The sequence below is a fragment of the Silene latifolia genome, chromosome 8 (genome assembly GCF_048544455.1).
Source record: "Silene latifolia isolate original U9 population chromosome 8, ASM4854445v1, whole genome shotgun sequence".
Lineage (NCBI taxonomy): Eukaryota > Viridiplantae > Streptophyta > Magnoliopsida > Caryophyllales > Caryophyllaceae > Silene > Silene latifolia.
In genome coordinates, this window is record NC_133533.1 from 19,531,976 (window position 1) to 19,552,161 (window position 20,186).

A 20,186-nucleotide genomic window follows, 5' to 3' on the forward strand; every position below is an offset into this window, starting at 1 on the left:
TGTGTGTGTGTGTGTGTGTGTGTGTGTGGTGTCTGACAGGTGTTCTATAAGGCTTGACCAGTGGTTACTCGACAGAGTACCTCACACTCGGTCGGGTAGCTGCAGGTGTGACGGATATGGGGTATTCTGATCTCAGGGCTACTCGATCGAGTAGCCATGACACTCGATCGAGTACCACTACATACTCGATCGAGTAGCATCTGCTTATTACGGGAACTTTTCACTAATTAAAATTGTTTAATGATTATGTAGTTACATATTTTGATGTTTCATATGGTTATTGATGATTAGTAACATGTTTGAACCGTTAATTTCATACGTTGGAAGTCGTGCTTGGATTTTAGATGCGTATTTGTAACAAATAGTGAAGTAGTAATTGTTTCTTATTGCATTCATTTTACATCCGTAATGTCTGCTATTTATTATTCACCGGATTTGTATATTTCCTATATAAATGTACAATTGAGGCATACATGCATTCTTGACGATGGCTAGTTATTCGAATATGGTTGCATACGTTTTTATGGTTTAAAGGTTTTCTAATTAATGAGTAATGTCAATAACAAATAATATGGTTTGGATATATATGAGATGTGGGTAGTATGTAACATGTGTAACGATTTGGTGGTGAAATTCGGGGACTAAGTTCCTTTTAGAGGGGAAGAGTAATGTCGCAATATAAAAAGGCCGATATTGTAATTATTTTATTGTTTGTTTATAAGGTTTTCTATTACTTTGGTTACATTTCTTGTATGAAGTTGTAATTGTTTGCTTTGATTCGTTGAGTAATTCGTCTGTCAAAGTGAAAGTTGATAGTATGTTTTAAAAGACGGTCACAAAGAGATAGTTATGATGTCATGCGTTGGAATAGAATCGCGTTGTTGAGTAACATGGTGGTATAGTCATGTTGCGTGTTGATATGAGACATGTTTCGTGTTGATGGTTGTTACTAGTGAAAGGTAATCTCGTAATGTGTTGGGTAATCGTGGTTGTGCCGGTTTGTGTTATGAGGCTGGTATGTCAAGTAGTAGCTGGTAGAGGTCGAGCCATATAGAGCGTTAGATGGTTGATGATGATGACATGGGGGATGGCATTTCTGGGGAGTAGTGACCTATGTTGAAAAAGTAATAATATCGTTTTGTGTCCGTGTCGTGTGCCTTGGTTGGGTGAGTTGAACTTCGGGGACAAAGTTCTTTTTAAGGGGGAAGACTGTAATTCCCGCCCTTTTAGAGGCCCGTTGACCGGCGTTGTGACCTTGGGAGCGGTAATAGTCCCTAGAAGTGCGTACGAGTTATCCCTGTGCCTTGATGTAGGGGTGGTACTCAATAGAGTAGAGGCTACTCGATCGAGTAGCTTAGATGCTCGATCGAGTAGGGGCCACTCGATCGAGTAGGTGGGCCACTCGATCGAGTAACGGGTTTTCAGTGAGTGTTTATAATCGCGTTTTGTTAAATCCGCAAATCATTTCCGCCTCATTTCTTCAGATCCTTAGGTCGCCTCTTTCCCTTCCCTTCACCATATAACCTCCATGGAAGCCTTTGAAGGTTCTTGTGCCTTAGGAGAGCATAGCTTGAGTCGGGTAGCGGTCTTTTGCCAGGTTTCTTCTTGTAGGTATGTCGTCATCATCATCCGTATCCTTGTCTTTGCAGCTAGGGTTTGCTTGGTAGTGATAGATGATTGTGTTGTGGCTATAGTTGTTGCTTGATTGCTAGCTGGATATTTCGTATGTTGGCATGGAGTGGTTGCAGTTTCTTAAAGGTTGGTTCGCCTACTCAGTTATGTGGATAGTCTAGTGTGTCGGTTGTCGTGTCGTGGTTGTTGTATTGTAGTTGTGTTTGTGTGGCAGCGTATATGCGGTAGTCGGTTGGTGTATACAGTTTGTTGGTTGTTGTTCATTGCGGTATGCTGTGATTGTTTGTCTCTGGTTCTCGAGGTGCGTCCTCGGCTGAGTGGAGTCACTTGCGGGAGTGGCTTCACACCCTAGTTTCGCCCTCCGTGGAACCCGCCACGGGAGGGGATGTGCACATTAATGGGACAGGGTTATCGCTCAGTATGATGAGCGGGGATTTGGTGGGTACGGCTGCGGTCCCCCATGGCGTGGTGGTCCGGTGGAACGGTCGGTGACGGAGATTGATTGGAGTGGGAGTGATTGTGCGTGTGACTGATTGTGCTGTGTTGTGTTGATAGATGTTTTTGGTTTTGTCATGTCTTATCTCAGTACTGACCTTGTGTGGTTGTCTTGTTGTTTTGTGTGTCTGCCGTGATCCCTTATGGTGAGCAGTCAGTCTTAGCAGGTGTTGATGTCGTGGATAGCTGGAGTCCTGGCGGGATGAGTCCTCACGAGTTTTGATAGAGATAGTGTGTAGTTCGCAAGTTGTATCTTTATTTTGTTAAGTTGGCTGTAACGTTTGTAATATAACTATAAATGTTCTTTTATCGACTTTTGATGATTACTTACCTCGGGCAACCGAGATGGTAACGCCCTTATAGGCTAAGGAAGGTCTAGTTAAGGCTCATCTGAATATGAGGGTTGATACGTGCATTTTATATAGTCTTTTTAGCCTATTTTATGCACGTATTCCTATGCTTTTATCGTGGTTTTACGCTACGAAATGCCCCGAATATGCTACTTTGGGTTATTTTGTCTTATTTGCAGGAATGAACCAGAAAGTAGCGGAAATCAAGCCAATTACCGTCCGTTTAGCATGCATTTGGAGAAAGAGTAGATTTGGAGCGGGAATTATAGCTGTCTTGGGATGCGTGAAGGTGTTTCGGGAGCTAAAAGGACAAGTCAAAGTCAAACTAACGAGAATTGTAGCTGCTGAAGTCAGGACCCACCTGATCGAGTGATTTATTACTCGATCGAGTGGTTTTAGGTGCAATAAATAGTCGATCGAGTTGCTTCCTAGTCAATCGACCAGTCCCTTATGTGTAATCAGTCGATCGAGCACTATACATGGTCGATCGAGTACATTTTAATTTGGCTGAGTTTGCTCGATCGAGTGATTTAGTTGCTCGATCGAGTGGATTTTTTGTTGGGCTGGGCTTTTTGCTTTAATTCCATCATTAGGTTTAATTATACTCCTATTTTCTTATAAATAGGAGTTAGGTCATTTATAATTAGGGGCTTCTCCTCTCTAATTACTCTCAATACACTTTGTCACTTTTGCACTGTTACTTTGCTTTATCTTTTCAGGATCACTTAATTCAGTAATTTCTTCCCTTATTCTCTTTTAATGCTTATTTCTTCTTTAATTATTGTCATTGCTTATTTTATCATGAGTAGCTAATTCCCCGTAGTATGTTAGGATTAGGGAAGCCGTGGTAGCATGCTTTAATTGTATTAAATAGATTAGCCCTGCGATAAGAATTGTATTAGGCAATTTAATTGTTATCCGGTCGAATGAATGCATGCAGGAGACCATAAATCTAGTTAACCCCGACCTAGATCGAAAGATTGGAAGGGAAGGCTTGCTTAATTACGATAGGGTATTGCAGTGAGGGCGAAAGTTAAGCTGTTTACACTCTAGGGCGGTTTAAGGACCGAAAGGTGACGACCATAGCTCTTCTTATCAATAGTCTAATCGCCTTAATATTCCTGATATAATAGATCTGACAGCTGCCACGGTAGACCGACTCCTAGCATACTTCCCTTCTCTTATTGTTAATTTCTCTTACTCATTTCCCTCGCTTTAGTCTCTAGTTTAGTCAACACAATCAATTCAACCCCCATTGTGACATCAGACGGATAGAATAGACAAATAGATAGTACACCGCCTCCCTGTGGAGATCGACCCTACTTACCGACGACGTTAGTAGTACTTAGGTATTTTATTTTTGTACGAAACTTGTGAGTATCAAATTTTGCGCAGATTCGGGGGAGGCAATCTATTTATTTATTTGTTTAATTTTATCTGTTTTTAGCCTCAGGGGATTTTTCCCTTGAGGCCGTTCTAATCTTTTGTTTAGTGCTGTTTTGATAGGCCTTACAGGTACTACCTAGACAGTTCTAGGTGAAAGACCGTCAAAGGGAAGGCTTGAGTACCTTTGACCCATCACCGATGTCCCATTATATGGAACAGTAGGTGATGCGCTCACGGGAGATGTGGTTCACGAGCACAATGCGGTGTAGTTGTGCCGCCACATCCACCCTATCAATGGCCACCGCAACAAGATCCTCCCGATATACAAGAAGAAGAAATTGCGGAGCTGAAATCCTTACTGCAGACACTTGCATCTCAATTGCAAGATCGTGACCGAGAGAGGCAAGATCATGATAGACGCACTTCTTCGCGACTTGAAAAGCTCGAATCGACATTGCTCGGTTAGCGGTGAGATACAAGAAGAAGAGGTTGCGGGCGAGATCTTTAATGGAGATACTTGCATCTCAAATACAGAATTATGATCGAGTGAGGCAAGAGAGTGATAGACGTGCGGACGCTCAAATCATTGAGCTGGAGTCTAAAATTGCTCAGTTAACAGCTGAGTCGGATAATTGGCAACCAGAAGAGGTATACCTTGCCGAGAACGGTTTTTCCCATGAAAAAACCGTGTTGCCCAATGCTGAGGATGACTTTTATGACTCGGACGACGAGTTTCTATCACATTTCATTGCCCCACACGAGGATTTCAGCGCTGTTCAGGAGGAATCACTCGATCGAGTGACTTATACTAGTCGATCGAGTGATTTTCTAGAAGACAGTCCTCGATCGAGTGGTATCTCTTCTCGATCGAGTGACATGCAGGAGGATATTTCTCGATCGAGTGATGTTGTTCCTCGATCGAGTGAGATGCGGGAGGAAAGTGGTCGATCGAGTGCTTATTCTCGCTCGATCGATTGAAATGGCCATTGGGAGCTTTGGTTCGTCATTTTGGTTTGATATGGATGACGACTCTGACGATGATGAAGGTTACGGTGAACCTCCCTTATTCACAGCCAAGTCTACACTCGAAGCTGCGATCTACGGGATGGATTCCACTAAGGAGGTTGATGAAGAAGCAGCTGAGACGGTAATTACTCCTAGCACGGAAGAGGTAATGAATTCTTTTATCTATGATTCCGTCATTAAGAGTGATCAACCTGAGGTAGTAAACGGTAATTTCATTATTATTTGTAAATTACCTCGTCTTATTCATGCTTCCTTTTTCGAAGCTATACCCCCTCATAAGTGGACGATTAAATTAGCAAATTTTCACCATCTTCATCATCTCAAAACTGTTGATCTGAATTGGGACCCCTATATTTTGACAGTTGCTCCCCCGCTCCTATATTATGTGGATAAATTTAGGAGCGTCCATAGGAAATTTGTTCGACTTAAACGGTCTTATATTTTAATTTCCTATTCTATTATTCCACTTTGGTGCTACTTATGCTGTTGTGTAGCACATGCGCACTATTTGACAAAGTTGTCGCGCGCTTTGAGCTGTTTTGATTGTGATTAATTATAGAGGCTCGAAGAAAAAGAAGGTCGAGCTGGGACCTGACTGAAGCTAGCGCTAACCGGGAGGCAACCCGGCGATTTATTTCTGCATTTATATTTACTTTCAGTTGTAATAAATGGTTTTTATACCATAGACTATCTCAGTATGCTTGTCTTGTTAGTTTGCGGGCTGTTTTTCATTGCGTTTTGCAGGTACTAGCTGAGAATCACTCGATCGAGTAGCTTTTCTGCTCGATCGAGCACGTTTGCTGGCAATTCCCTTCGATCGAGCAGCCCTACTCTCGATCGACCACCTGCAGAATGAGAAACCACTCGATCGACCCAGATTCCAGTCGATCGAGCAGTTAAGATGGCCATGTTACTCGATCGACCACTGTTGGACGGACATCGAGTGTTATTGACTTGGATTGGCTTCCTGAGACGGTTTTCCGGGCCTTTAGCAACCTCCCATTTCATGGTCGGTTTGGGGAGGTCCCCTTACTCGCGCTATCTTGTGAGTTTTTCCGCTTTTACTCTCTTTCTCCTTCAGTTTGCATTTCCTTTCCATGTTTCGGTACAATGGGGGCATTGTACAGTTTGGTTTGGGGAGGTTATGCATCCATATCTGTGTCTGCATTTTGTTTTTATTGCATTTCTGTTATCACGTTTAATTTTCTGTTTGCATTGTTTTTATTTCATTAAAATCAAAAATTCCATAAAAATTTAAAAATTATTGAAATTCATGTTTGTTTTAGCATATAGGTTGAGTCGGAACGGTCGATTTCCATGATGAAATTGCTCTATATTTGTCTTTTTGCTTAAGCCTTGCATTGAATTAATTTTCTTATTAGCTTTGTCTTATTGCATATCTACGAGTTAATGTTTAATTTAGCTGAACGAATAGACTTGACCTGAAATTTTGGCAACCTACTTATAATTTCCAAGGATTAGAGCCTTATAAACTGGTGTCATTTATGACCAGTTTCATGTAGGATTGTGAGTAGTTACTCCTTGCATAGCATGTTCATCAATTTGCACATATATGAAATTCAATTGCTTTTTGCCGTCATACATTCGGGTTAGTGGTTGGTGTCACATGCAGGGAGGTGCTTACAAATTCCCTTTCTTTCATTTTACCCATAAACTCCACATTAGCCAAATTTGCCAGTTGACCCTTTAGCTACATCCAAATTTAGCCTGCCTTGTCAAGCTAGTTTAGGTTGTTGTTTTGCGGTATATATTTCATTGTATCAAATATTGGCGCATATTCTATTGAATCGGAGTTGGTATTTATGAAGAAAGGGAGGATGATGAAAAGAAAAAAAACGTGATGAAAAAAAGAAAAAAAGAATCGAAAAAAAAAAAGAATTGAAAAATGAAAAAAGATTTCGAAAAGAAAGAAAGGAAACCGAGAAAAAGAATAGAAAAAAGAAAAAAAAAAAGAAGAAAAAAAAAATGTTGTTTCATGAGACGGTTTCTGCTCCTATGTTCTATTCTATATCATATGAGGAGTGTTTCTGGTTTGGTTTGGTGAGATTTTATGCCAAATGAAGGGCATTGTGCTTATTTCATAATTGAGTTGAGAATTGGATGTTGTCATATGGTTTTGTTTAGGTACTAGCTTGATCACCTATACCTCCACATTCCCATAAATGTTTTGCCTTTTCTTACCCATTGCCTCACTTTACCATATTTTTGTAAGCCCTCGGCTGTGACAGGACCTTGTTTGGTTGGAATGTATGTTTGGTAGCTAGAATTGTCTATCATATTAGTTGCATGCATGTTTATGTGGGTCGTAGTTTAGGTGAGCGACTATTTTTCTTCCTCTCTTACATATTTATGCTTACCCTTTGCTTCATGAGAGAGGAGTGACCCGTGAGAGTCCATTATTAAAGGTCTTGCAAGGTCGACGGTTCAGCTTTGTTTATAAACATCTTATAACTCGTTTGCATTTGACTGTCTTGCTATAAGTGTTAGTTTGCTTGCATTAAATTGGCTTAAGTGGGCATTTGTAGCTAGCTCTGAGTTATTTTTCCGTTCCATTAGCGTATAGTTTTGAGTTTACTCGGGGACGAGTAAAGGTTTGGTTTGGGGAGATTTGATACGTGCATTTTATATAGTCTTTTTAGCCTATTTTATGCACGTATTCCTATGCTTTTATCGTGGTTTTACGCTACGAAATGCCCCGAATATGCTACTTTGGGTTATTTTGTCTTATTTGCAGGAATGAACCAGAAAGTAGCGGAAATCAAGCCAATTACCGTCCGTTTAGCATGCATTTGGAGAAAGAGTAGATTTGGAGCGGGAATTATAATTTGTCTTGGGATGCGTGAAGGTGTTTCGGGAGCTAAAAGGACAAGTCAAAGTCAAACTAACGAGAATTGTAGCTGCTGAAGTCAGGACCCACCTGATCGAGTGATTTATTACTCGATCGAGTGGTTTTAGGTGCAATAAATAGTCGATCGAGTTGCTTCCTAGTCAATCGACCAGTCCCTTATGTGTAATCAGTCGATCGAGCACTATACATGGTCGATCGAGCTGTTTTCTGGCTGAGTTTGCTCGATCGAGTGATTTAGTTGCTCGATCGAGTGGATTTTGCTGACGGGCTGGGCTTTTTGCTTTAATTCCATCATTAGGTTTAATTATACTCCTATTTTCTTATAAATAGGAGTTAGGTCGACATAATTAGGGGCTTCTCCTCTCTAATTACTCTCAATACACTGTCACTTTTGCACTGTTACTTTGCTTTATCTTTTCCGGATCACTTAATTCAGTAATTTCTTCCCTTATTCTCTTTTAATGCTTATTTCTTCTTTAATTATTGTCATTGCTTATTTTATCATGAGTAGCTAATTCCCCGTAGTATGTTAGGATTAGGGAAGCCGTGGTAGCATGCTTTAATTGTATTAAATAGATTAGCCCTGCGATAAGAATTGTATTAGGCAATTTAATTGTTATCCGGTCGAATGAATGCATGCAGGAGACCATAAATCTAGTTAACCCCGACCTAGATCGAAAGATTGGAAGGGAAGGCTTGCTTAATTACGATAGGGTATTGCAGTGAGGGCGAAAGTTAAGCTGTTTACACTCTAGGGCGGTTTAAGGACCGAAAGGTGACGACCATAGCTCTTCTTATCAATAGTCTAATCGCCTTAATATTCCTGATATAATAGATCTGACAGCTGCCACGGTAGACCGACTCCTAGCATACTTCCCTTCTCTTATTGTTAATTTCTCTTACTCATTTCCCTCGCTTTAGTCTCTAGTTTAGTCAACACAATCAATTCAACCCCCATTGTGACATCAGACGGATAGAATAGACAAATAGATAGTACACCGCCTCCCTGTGGAGATCGACCCTACTTACCGCTGACTTCTGTTAGTAGTACTTAGGTATTTTATTTTTGGTACGAAACGACAGTATCAAATTTTGGCGCCGTTGCCGGGGAGGCAATCTATTTATTTATTTGTTTAATTTTATCGTTTTTTAGCCTCGGGGATTTTTCCTTGAGGCCGTTCTAATCTTTTGTTTAGTGCTGTTTTGATAGGCCTTACAGGTACTACCTAGACAGTTCTAGGTGAAAGACCGTCAAAGGGAAGGCTTGAGTACCTTTGACCCATCACCGATGTCCCATTATATGGAAAAATGCAGTAGGTGATCGCTACTGGGAGATGTGGTTCTCACGAGCACAATGCAGGTTTGTAGTTGTGCCGCCACATCCACCCTATCAATGGCCACCGCAACAAGATCCTCCCGATATACAAGAAGAAGAAATTGCGGAGCTGAAATCCTTATTGCAGACACTTGCATCTCAATTGCAAGATCGTGACCGAGAGAGGCAAGATCATGATAGACGCACTTCTTCGCGACTTGAAAAGCTCGAATCGACATTGCTCGTTAGCGGTGAGATACAAGAAGAAGAGGTTGCAGAACTGAGATCTTTAATGGAGATACTTGCATCTCAAATACAGAATTATGATCGAGTGAGGCAAGAGAGTGATAGACGTGCGGACGCTCAAATCATTGAGCTGGAGTCTAAAATTGCTCAGTTAACAGCTGAGTCGGATAATTGGCAACCAGAAGAGGTATACCTTGCTGAGAACGGTTTTTCCCATGAAAAAACCGTGTTGCCCAATGCTGAGGATGACTTTTATGACTCGGACGACGAGTTTCTATCACATTTCATTGCCCCACACGAGGATTTTAAACATTCAGGGAGGAATCACTCGATCGAGTGACTTATACTAGTCGATCGAGTGATTTTCTAGAAGACAGTCCTCGATCGAGTGGTATCTCTTCTCGATCGAGTGACATGCAGGAGGATATTTCTCGATCGAGTGATGTTGTTCCTCGATCGAGTGAGATGCGGGAGGAAAGTGGTCGATCGAGTGCTTATTCTGCTCGATCGACTGAAATGGCCATTGGGAGCTTTGGTTCGTCATTTTGGTTTGATATGGATGACGACTCTGACGATGATGAAGGTTACGGTGAACCTCCCTTATTCACAGCCGAGTCTACACTCGAAGCTGCGATCTACGGGATGGATTCCACTAAGGAGGTTGATGAAGAAGCAGCTGAGACGGTAATTACTCCTAGCACGGAAGAGGTAATGAATTCTTTTATCTATGATTCCGTCATTAAGAGTGATCAACCTGAGGTAGTAAACGGTAATTTCATTATTATTTGTAAATTACCTCGTCTTATTCATGCTTCCTTTTTCGAAGCTATACCCCCTCATAAGTGGACGATTAAATTAGCAAATTTTCACCATCTTCATCATCTCAAAACTGTTGATCTGAATTGGGACCCCTATATTTTGACAGTTGCTCCCCCGCTCCTATATTATGTGGATAAATTTAGGAGCGTCCATAGGAAATTTGTTCGACTTAAACTCTTCTATATATATATATATATATATATATATATATATATATATATATATATATATATATAGAGAGAGAGAGAGAGAGAGAGAGAGAGAGAAGGGATCAACTAAGGTCACCTTATATATTTGAGTTCATAAGTCCTTCTAAGAGCCATTGGATCAAGGCAATGAAAGGCTAGGATTTGATGTAAATATGTGGCTACAAATTAATCCCTCCACCTTTTCTCTAATTAACTCATCAATTCAATAAACCAACCTCACTAATCATTCATCATCTCATTATCACAACTCCTTCTCCTCTCTCTATATCTTACTTTTCTCTCCTCTCTAAAAAAACCCAAAATCCCAAAAAACCAAAACCCAAATAAATCACCCACTCCTCTCATCTTCATTCACCACCACCCACCACCACCCCACCCGACACCAACTCACCACCCACCACCACCGCCGCCGCCACTCCACCGCCGCCACCTCGGTATTTTATTTTCGTTTTTTTTTTTCCGTTTTGGTGTTAATTTTTATGTTTTGATTTGTTTTTTCCATTCATTTTTTTTGTTGTCTTTTATTTTCTTTTAATTGTCTTTTATTTTGTTAGTTCTCATTTTTTTATTTATTTTCTCAAATCTCTTCTTGTTATACGTTTTTTTTGGATTTCGGGTTTTAAATCTCGTTTTTTTGTGAGATACTTTTTTCTCATCTAAGATCTACTAAAATGTTTTTCATAAAATTTGTTGTTTTAATCTTAGCTATATAAAAATTCTTATAATTTGTTGATTTTAATCTTATATTTCACATTTTTATATAAAAATGATATAAAATGACTAAAGTTACACAGTTATGGGTAAAAGTTATACTGTTATGGACTAAAGTTATACCAAAATGGATTAAGTTATACAAAAATTGCCTAAAGTTATACTGGTATGGACTAAAGTTATACAAAAATGGACAAAAGTTATACAAAAATTGCCTAAAGTTATACAAATATGGACTGAAGTTATACAAATAAGGACTAAAGTTATACAAAAACTGACTAAAGTTATACAAATATGGACTAAAGTTATACAAATATGGACTAAAGTTGTACAAATAAGGACTAAAGTTATACAAAAACTGACTAAAGTTATACGAATATGGACTTAAGTTATACAAATAAGGACTAAAGTTACACAAAAATGGACTAAAGTTATACAAAAATGGACTAAAGATATACAAATACATTAGGAATGTGTTGAACTTCTACTCAATGAATGTATAACTCTAGTAACGATATGAATAACTTCTATTCAACGAATGTATAACTCCAGTAGAAATGTGTGTAATTTCAATGACTTTAGTCAATTTTTGTATAACTTTAGTCAATTTTTGTATAACTTTAGCCCATTTTTGTATAACTTTACTCCTTATTTATATAACTTTAGCCCATTTTTGTATAACTTTAGTCCATTTTTCGATAAATTAATTGGAATGTATATAAGTACTTTTTATATGAATTCAGTCCATATTTGTATAATTTTAGTCCATATTTGTATAACTTTCGTCCATTTTTGTATAACTTTAGTCCATATTTGTATAACTTTAGTCATTTTTTTTATAACTTTAGTCCATATTTGTATAACTTTAGTCCATATTTGTATAACTTTTGTCCATTTTTGTATAACTTTAGTCCATATTCGAGTGTATCACTTTAACCCAACAATACTAGATCTGAAAAAATAAAGTCATTATCTAAATATCAAATTGTAATATAAGACATATTTGAAATAAAAAAAATAAAAAAGTGATGAAAGTTGAGAAGAAGAAAACTAGATCTGAAAACTAATAATAATAAAAAAAAAAAAACAAATAACAATAACAAAAAAAACCATAATAAGAAAACCCAAAAAAACCCATAATAACAAAAAAACGTTAATCTAAAAAAAAACCCGTAAATCTAACAAAAAAACAAATATAAACAAAAAACCAAATAACAATAACAAAAAAAAAACAAATAACAAAATCATGATTCATCAAAAAAAATTAACAATGAAATACAATGCAATAATAATTGAAATAAAAAACGTCAGATCTAAACATTTAAATATTTAAATTTGAAAAATTTATATATCGTGTGTATAACTTTAATGCACGCAGTGTATAATTTTAATAGGCAAGATGTATAACTTTAGTCCAAAATATGTGTAACTTTAATTTATACAATGTATAACTTTAGACATTAACAGTGTAACTCTATTTTGATTATTGTATAACTTTAGCCCAAAATATAAAACTTAAAAAAAACTTGAAAAATAACAAATAATAAATTCAAAACAACAAAGATCGAGTGTATAACTTTAATGCACGCAGTGTATAACTTTAATAGACAAGATGTATAACTTTAGTCCAAAAAATCAAATAACAATAACAACCAAATAACAATAACCAAATAACAAAAACAAAACCAAATAACAATAACAATAAAATAACAAAATAACAAAAACAAAAAACAAAAACAAAACGAAAAGGTAAATCTGAAAAAATGAACAACAAAGAATTTGAGGGAGGTGATGCGTGAATATGACACAAACACTAAAAAAAAGGATCAAATACCACGGTCAAACACAAAAAAATCTGAAAAAAAAAAACCCAAATTAACACTGTCAATGCCAACTACCATTATACCAATATCACAACCCAACAACTAAAAACAAATCTCAAAAAAATTAATGGGAAAGAACAAATCTGAAAATATTCAAAAAATGAAATCTGAAAAACAAAATGGGAAAGAAAATGGTGGTGGCGTCGTGAGGGTGTCCGATTTGAGAGGAGGTGCGGGTTGTTGGTTTTTGTGGTGGAGGTTGACGTTCGGTGGTGGTGGTGGTGATGTGGTTGGCGGTCGTTGGTGCTGGTGTCGGTGGTAGGTGGTAGCAGCAGGACGGTTGGTGGTAGGCGGAGAGAAAGGAGAGCGAGAGAGGGTGGTCGGCGTGCGGTGGTTGAAGCCGGGTGGTGGTTTTTGGTGGTAATTTTTTTAGGATTTGTTATTGTTGGTGTGGTGTGGTGGTAAAGAGCGTGTGGTGTGGTGGAGGTCGTCAATGGTGGTGTCGGCGTGCGGTGGTTGAAGCCGGGTTAGGAGATGTGGTGGGTGGTTTGGTTGGTGAGCCGTGGGTGATGAGGGAGAGGTTTTTTTTTTGGTTTTTTTTTTTTTTTTTTTTTTTTTGTTTCAGTTTGGGTTTTTTTTTTGTTTAGAGAGGGTGGGAGGAAAATGAGAGAGAAATAGTGAATGAGAGAAGTGAGAGAGGATGAGTGAATGAGGAAATGAGTTGGGAGATTAGAATGGTGGAAGAGTTGTACAAAATTAGGAGGAGTTATACAGAATTAGGGAGGGACATTAGGGAGGTTCATTTGTGACCCTGGAATGAGATGTAATCTCATCCCTCCATGCCTTCCATCATAAGGTCCTTATAAGGACATAGGGACTCATAAGATGTAAGGGCCTTATGAGAACCCTTCTCTCTCTCTCTCTCTCTCTCTCTCTCTCTCTATATATATATATATATATATATATATATATAGAGAGAGAGAGAGATTGAATCATGTGAGGCACCCTTCTTAGGGTGAGTAATTTTGGACACCTTCTAAACCATTGGATTAAACAACTACAAGTGCATCAGATGTTGACACGTGTCCCCTAATAATTCCTAACTAATCGCACCTTTCCTCTCAAACAAAATCAGTAATCACCCTCACTTTCTCTCTCTTAATCTCGTCTTCATCAACGCTCCGTTTTCGCCATTATTCTGAGCTCCGTCTTCGCCATTCACCCAGATTTCGACGCCATTTTCTCGCTGAGCTTCCTTCCGCCATTATCACTAAGCTTTTTGACTTCCATTAATATCCTGAAGTTAGGTAATTTCAATCACTCATTTCGATTCATCCCGATTTTATTCCTCATTATTCACAAAAATTTTCGATCAACTTACTTACTTTGTTAGGTTTTGATCGATTTGAGAGGAAATCTTCGTTCATTCCGTCTTTTTCGATTAATCTCGTCTTCGCCATTATCACTGACCTTTCATTCCATATTTTTCACACTAACTTTCAATCGACTTAATTAATTGGTAAAATTCAAGCTCAACTAGTTTAATTACTTATTAATTTGTTTTTGTGCAGGTTTTAATCGTTTATTGAGCTCAAGCGTGCACAATAGGAATGCATACAATTAATTGAAGATGATTTCTCCGCTTTTTTGTAAGATCCTTCCCTTTTCTTATCTATTTACTACATCGATTTCAATTTTTGAGTGTATTTGAATTTGATTGATTATCTTTTGTTTAATTGGCGTGTGTTGGGATTGATGGAAGAATTAGTTTCGAAAAATTAGATTGAGGAAAGAAATGATTAAACATTTATTAGGATTCCGATTGCGAATCATGGGGTGTATTTGCTTTGAAGCAATATACTAATGGTGAAAAACTAAATCATGTATGTTGTATGCAATTTAGCAATTCACCATGTTTGGGGTATTTTGTAAGAGAAGGTGATATGTTTAAATTCTCAAGGCGATTTTTTAACTTCCTTTCTGATTCATGAATATATGTATATGGAATTATGCATTTCTAATTTATAGGATTTCTGACTCTAAAAGTGAGCTGGGGTTAATGATATATTGATCATACAAGTTTGTTGGTATTGCCTATAACTATGTCGTTTTAAAGCTTAGGAGCTTCACACATGAGCCCTTGTCAAGTCTTTGCATCTTTAAATGTTAATTTGGCTGCTGATGTTGGTTGAGGCCTTGAGACATAGATTAGGAGAATTGTTGAGTGTATTTGCCTAAACACTGTTGGACGAAACGCCTGACTGACCTAATACTTGACCACCCACCTCAGTTTTGACCTCTTCTACAACAACAATATCATTCTCCATACAATCACTATTTTTTTCCTCCTTCACCTGCAGCATTGATACATCATCATGACTCTTGATCGAAACGCCTGATTGACCTAATACTTGACCATCCACCTCAGTTTTACAACTTATTTCATTAATGGTTGAAATCCACCTCAGTTTTACGCCTGATTTTGGGTGATTAAATTTTGTAGGATAGGGTTTTGTAATGTTTGCTCAGTTTTACAACTTATTTCATTATTTTAGGAGTAATGGGCAAGAGAAGGACCTAAACTATCATCGTTTTACGGTCTATGCCAATCAAATCTGTTTTGTTCTATCTCGAAAAGGCGTCATTTACAAGCAAGTTGGGGCGATCGGGTGTTTTGTTTGTCTTCTTTTGGTAGGTACATTCAAAGTATGTCCGATCATTTTTAAAATTCCTTTCTTTCTTCACTGATTTTCGTCTTCAGTTTATCTTCTGGGTGCTTGATTTCTGAAAACCTAAATTTTCGTCTAATGTTTTAACGCTTTCGTTGATTAGTGTTTACTTCGGGTTTATTCCGCAATCAATTTGCTGTTGGTTTCATCTATTGCAGGTTTGGGGGAGATGTTTCTAGCCAAATTATTTACTAAATTCAATCATGTTGTTGGTTGGAGTCATGACAAGTTCATATCTTGGGTGCGTCAGATATATATTTCCAAATGCATGCTTGTAAATTAATCCAGTGATTTCCTGTGTTTTTTTTTACCTGCAGAAGTATACTGATTTCAATGAACATCGTGGTGTTTCTATTCGAGATAGCAAGCCCTATAAAGAATTCTGACAATAACCTCTGGTCACTGCCTTTGATGTATGGCGCCAAGGTTAATGATTTGATCATGCTCGGAGAATGGTGGAGACTTTTGACACCCATGTTTCTGGTGGAGAATTCTGACAACTACTATCCAATAGTTCTATATTAGAAGGCTGCTATAGTTTACACTTGACGGCCTGACCTCCTAACTTGAGACAAAGTGTCTAACAACTGATAATACATTTTAACTTTGCAGGGATGTGTTTACATTATTGATGCATACAAAGTTTATTGGACTGGTTGTCTCAAAGGGAAACACACTGGACAGATGGTTTTGAGATTGGTTGAAGCTATTGGTGAGATTATAATAATAGCTTCTCATACTTTGATAGCTTAGGTTTAGGTCTCTCTGCCAATTTTACCGAATCATATCCTTCAAAGGAAGATGTGGCTCTGTCATCATCACCCTTTGCTAAATGGTTGAATTTTCTGTTAATTTGCAGATGTTGATAATTTTTTTGTTAATGTGCAGATGTTTATTTAGCCGGAACTGTGATGTTGATATTTGCTATGGGATTATATGGACTGTTCATCAGTAATGTTCCTCCCAATGTTCATCCTGGTGTAGATCGGGCCCTGAAAGGTTCATCCTTGTTTGGAATGTTCACTTTGAAGGTAATTCTAAGTCGAAGAAGGCCAATGCTTTGCAGTTTCTGTTCACAAAATTTTATCTCGGCCTTGAATGCCATTCCCTTTTTCACATTACGCCGATGAAAAAAATAACACACAGGCATTTAAGAGTAATACAAATAGTAGATTACAGTGTTATATATGGAAAACAAGAAATGTTGCCGTCCTAAAAAGGATCATGTAAGTCTCCAATTATCACAATATTAGGTCCAAGATTCACAAGATCAGGTCCAAGATTCACAAAATTGGGTTAAGAGTTCCCAAGATCAGGCCCGAAATTCACAAGATTAGGTCCAAGGTTCACAAAATAAGGTTCAAACATAAACCTAATTTTGTGAAACCTCGACTTGATTTTGTGAAGCTTGGAGTATATTATGTGAACCCTAAACCTGGTTCCCCTTATTTAATCTTTGTTATGTACTCGTATATCTTAAAGGCTATTAGCTCAAATGGGAGAGCAATGTGCAAATCTTGCACAAAGGTATGAGTTCGAATCTCATATAGCCTAGTTAATTTAAGAATCTAGTGTATTAAACTTAAATACATTAACATTGAGGATGAGTTAGCGAAATCCGTACTCAGATGTGCAAAAAAACGTGATTTTAACCACTTATGATGACCAAGTTTCACAAAACAAGCTCTACGATTCACTGAACAAGCTCGAGATTCACAAAACAAAGTCTCGATTCACCTAATAAAGAAAAGAGCAAAATAGATGATTTTAACCACTTATGTTGATCAAGTTTCACAAAACAAGCCTTAAGATTCACTGAATAAGGTATGAGATTCACAAAATAAGGCTTGAGATTCACCAAATAAGGAAAAGAGCAAGAAACGTGATTTTAACCACTTATGATGACCAAATTTCACAAAACAAGCTCTAAGATTCACTGAACAAGGTCTGAGATTCACAAAACAAAGTCTGAGATTCACCTAATAAAGAAAAGAGCAAAATAGGTGATTTTAACCACTTATGATGATCAAGTTTCACAAAACAAGCCTTAAGATTCACTGAATAAAGTATGAGATTCACAAAATAAGGTCTGAGATTCACCAAATAAGGAAAAGAGAAAAAAACGTGATTTTAACCACTTATGATGACCATGTTTCACAAAATAAGCTCTAAGATTCACCGAACAAGGTCTGAGATTCACAAAACAAAGTCTGAGATTCACCTAATAAAGAAAAGGGCAAAATAGGTGATTTTTAACCACTTATGATGATCAAGTTTCACAAAACAAGTCTTGAGATTCACTGACTAAGGTATGAGATTCACAAAATAAGGAAAAGAGGAAAAAACGTGATTTTAACCACTTATGATGACCAAGTTTCACAAAACAAGTTCTAAGATTCATCGAACAAGGTCCGAGATTCACAAAACAAAGTCCGAGATTCACCTAATAAAGAAAAGAGCGAAATAGGTGATTTTAACCAATTATGATGATCAAGTTTCACAAAACAAGCCTTAAAGATTCACTGAATAAGGTATGAGATTCACAAAATAGGTATGAGATTAAAAAAAAAAAAAAAAAAAAAAAAAAAAAAAAAATTAAAAAAAAAATTTGAAAAAAAAAAAAATTCAAAAAAAAAATTGAAAAAAAAAATTCGAAAAAAAAAATTTGAAAAAAAAAATTTCGAAAAAAAAAATTCGTGATATTGTATTGTATAGTGCGTGATATTGTTTTATGGACTCATGGACTCAAATATATAGGTGGACTCACCGGATCTTGCCTCGCCATAATGAGGAATTTGGTGAGACCGGCCGCCTCGCCATAATGAGGTGCCTCACCGGATCCGGCCTCTATATATATATATATATATATATATATATATATAGAGAAGAGATCAACTAAGGTCCTTAGATATATTAAGTCCATAAGTCCTAATGTGGACGGTTGGATCAATCAAACGAATGGCCACGATTTCGCAGTCAAACCCCACTAAACCCCATTAAACTAATATTTTTGATTTACCTCTCTCCTCTTACCCACTAACCCATGCATGCATGCTACACTGTTTGTCCATCAGTCTATGATCATTTCCCTCCTCATTTTCTAGACAATTCAAAACAACTTGCGGGTATTTTTCCCTCTATTTCCTGTCATTTCGTCTTCCTCTTCTTTCCTCACAATTCTGATAACTCCATTTTCATCACTACCAATTAACTCCATCCTAACAAACGCCATTTTCATCACTACAAATTAATTCCAACTCGTTCCGCAAACTCGCTTTGTCTCCATTTTTTTATAAGGTATTTTTTCCATTCCTTATTTAGTGATTTGTAGTTTGTTTTTTGTTAATTATTGCCTTTGTTAAACTATCATAAAAAGAGTACATTTGATTTTTCAATCTTCAATTATGGGTTTCTTTGATGTTGATTTGTCCAATTGTTAATTATGGTTGTGCGAGATCAAATTCGAGGTCATTTGATAATTAACAATGGTTTTTGCCAAGAAAAATGCCAAGAAATCTTCCAAGAAATCTAAATCGAAGGTAAAAAATCTCGTCTTGTTTGTATAACTCTTATAGAATGATGTGTAACTTCAATTAAATATCTGTATAACTCTAATCCCAATTGTTTGTCATCTCTGAGATGGATGTTGTAGAAAGTATTGACACGGGAGTTGATATCCAGGTTAAAAGTTTTGATTTTGATTTATACGTTATTAGATGTTTAACTCTGCTTACTAGATGTATAACTTTAGTACTCAATGTGTATAACTCTGGTTACTTAATGTAAAACTACGGTTACTAGATGTATAACTTTAGTACGCAATATGTAGAACTCTGGTATCTAGTTGTATAACTACGGGTTCTAGATGTATAGCTCTTTTGATTCGTGACCAACTCCTTTTTCATAATGTCAAACTCTAATTGTTATATGTATAACTATACTTCTAATTAGTTTCCATGCATAGAGTTATACAATATATGCCTACGATTACACTATTTATACTGAATTTATACAATGTATAGCTAGAGTTATACAATTTATACTTTGGAGTTATACATTAGATGCCTGGAGTTATACCTAGAGTTATACCTGGAGTTATTCCTGGAGTTATAGATTATCTTGTATATGTATATGCTTACAGTTATACATTGTATGGCCAGAGTTATACTTTATATTGCCAGAGTTATACTTTATATTGCTAGAGTTATACTGTATATACTTACAGTTATACATTGTATGGCCAGAGTTATACATTATATGGCCGGAGTTATACTTTATATTGCTAGAGTTATACATTCTATTGCAGTCATTTGTTGTATAACTCTGATTACATGTTGAATAACTTCTGCTGTCATAATGTATAACTGGAGTTATACAATATATGGCCTAGAGTTATGCAGGATATGCCTAGAGTTACACAGTATATACTTGAAGTTATACATTTTAATAATAGGTCAAACTGTACTGTTATTCTGTATAACTCTCCTGATTACCTCTTCTTTTGTTTGTCAGCTACAGATTATATGTATATCTATAACTGTACTGTTAATTTGAATCCCTTTTTGTTTGTCAGCTA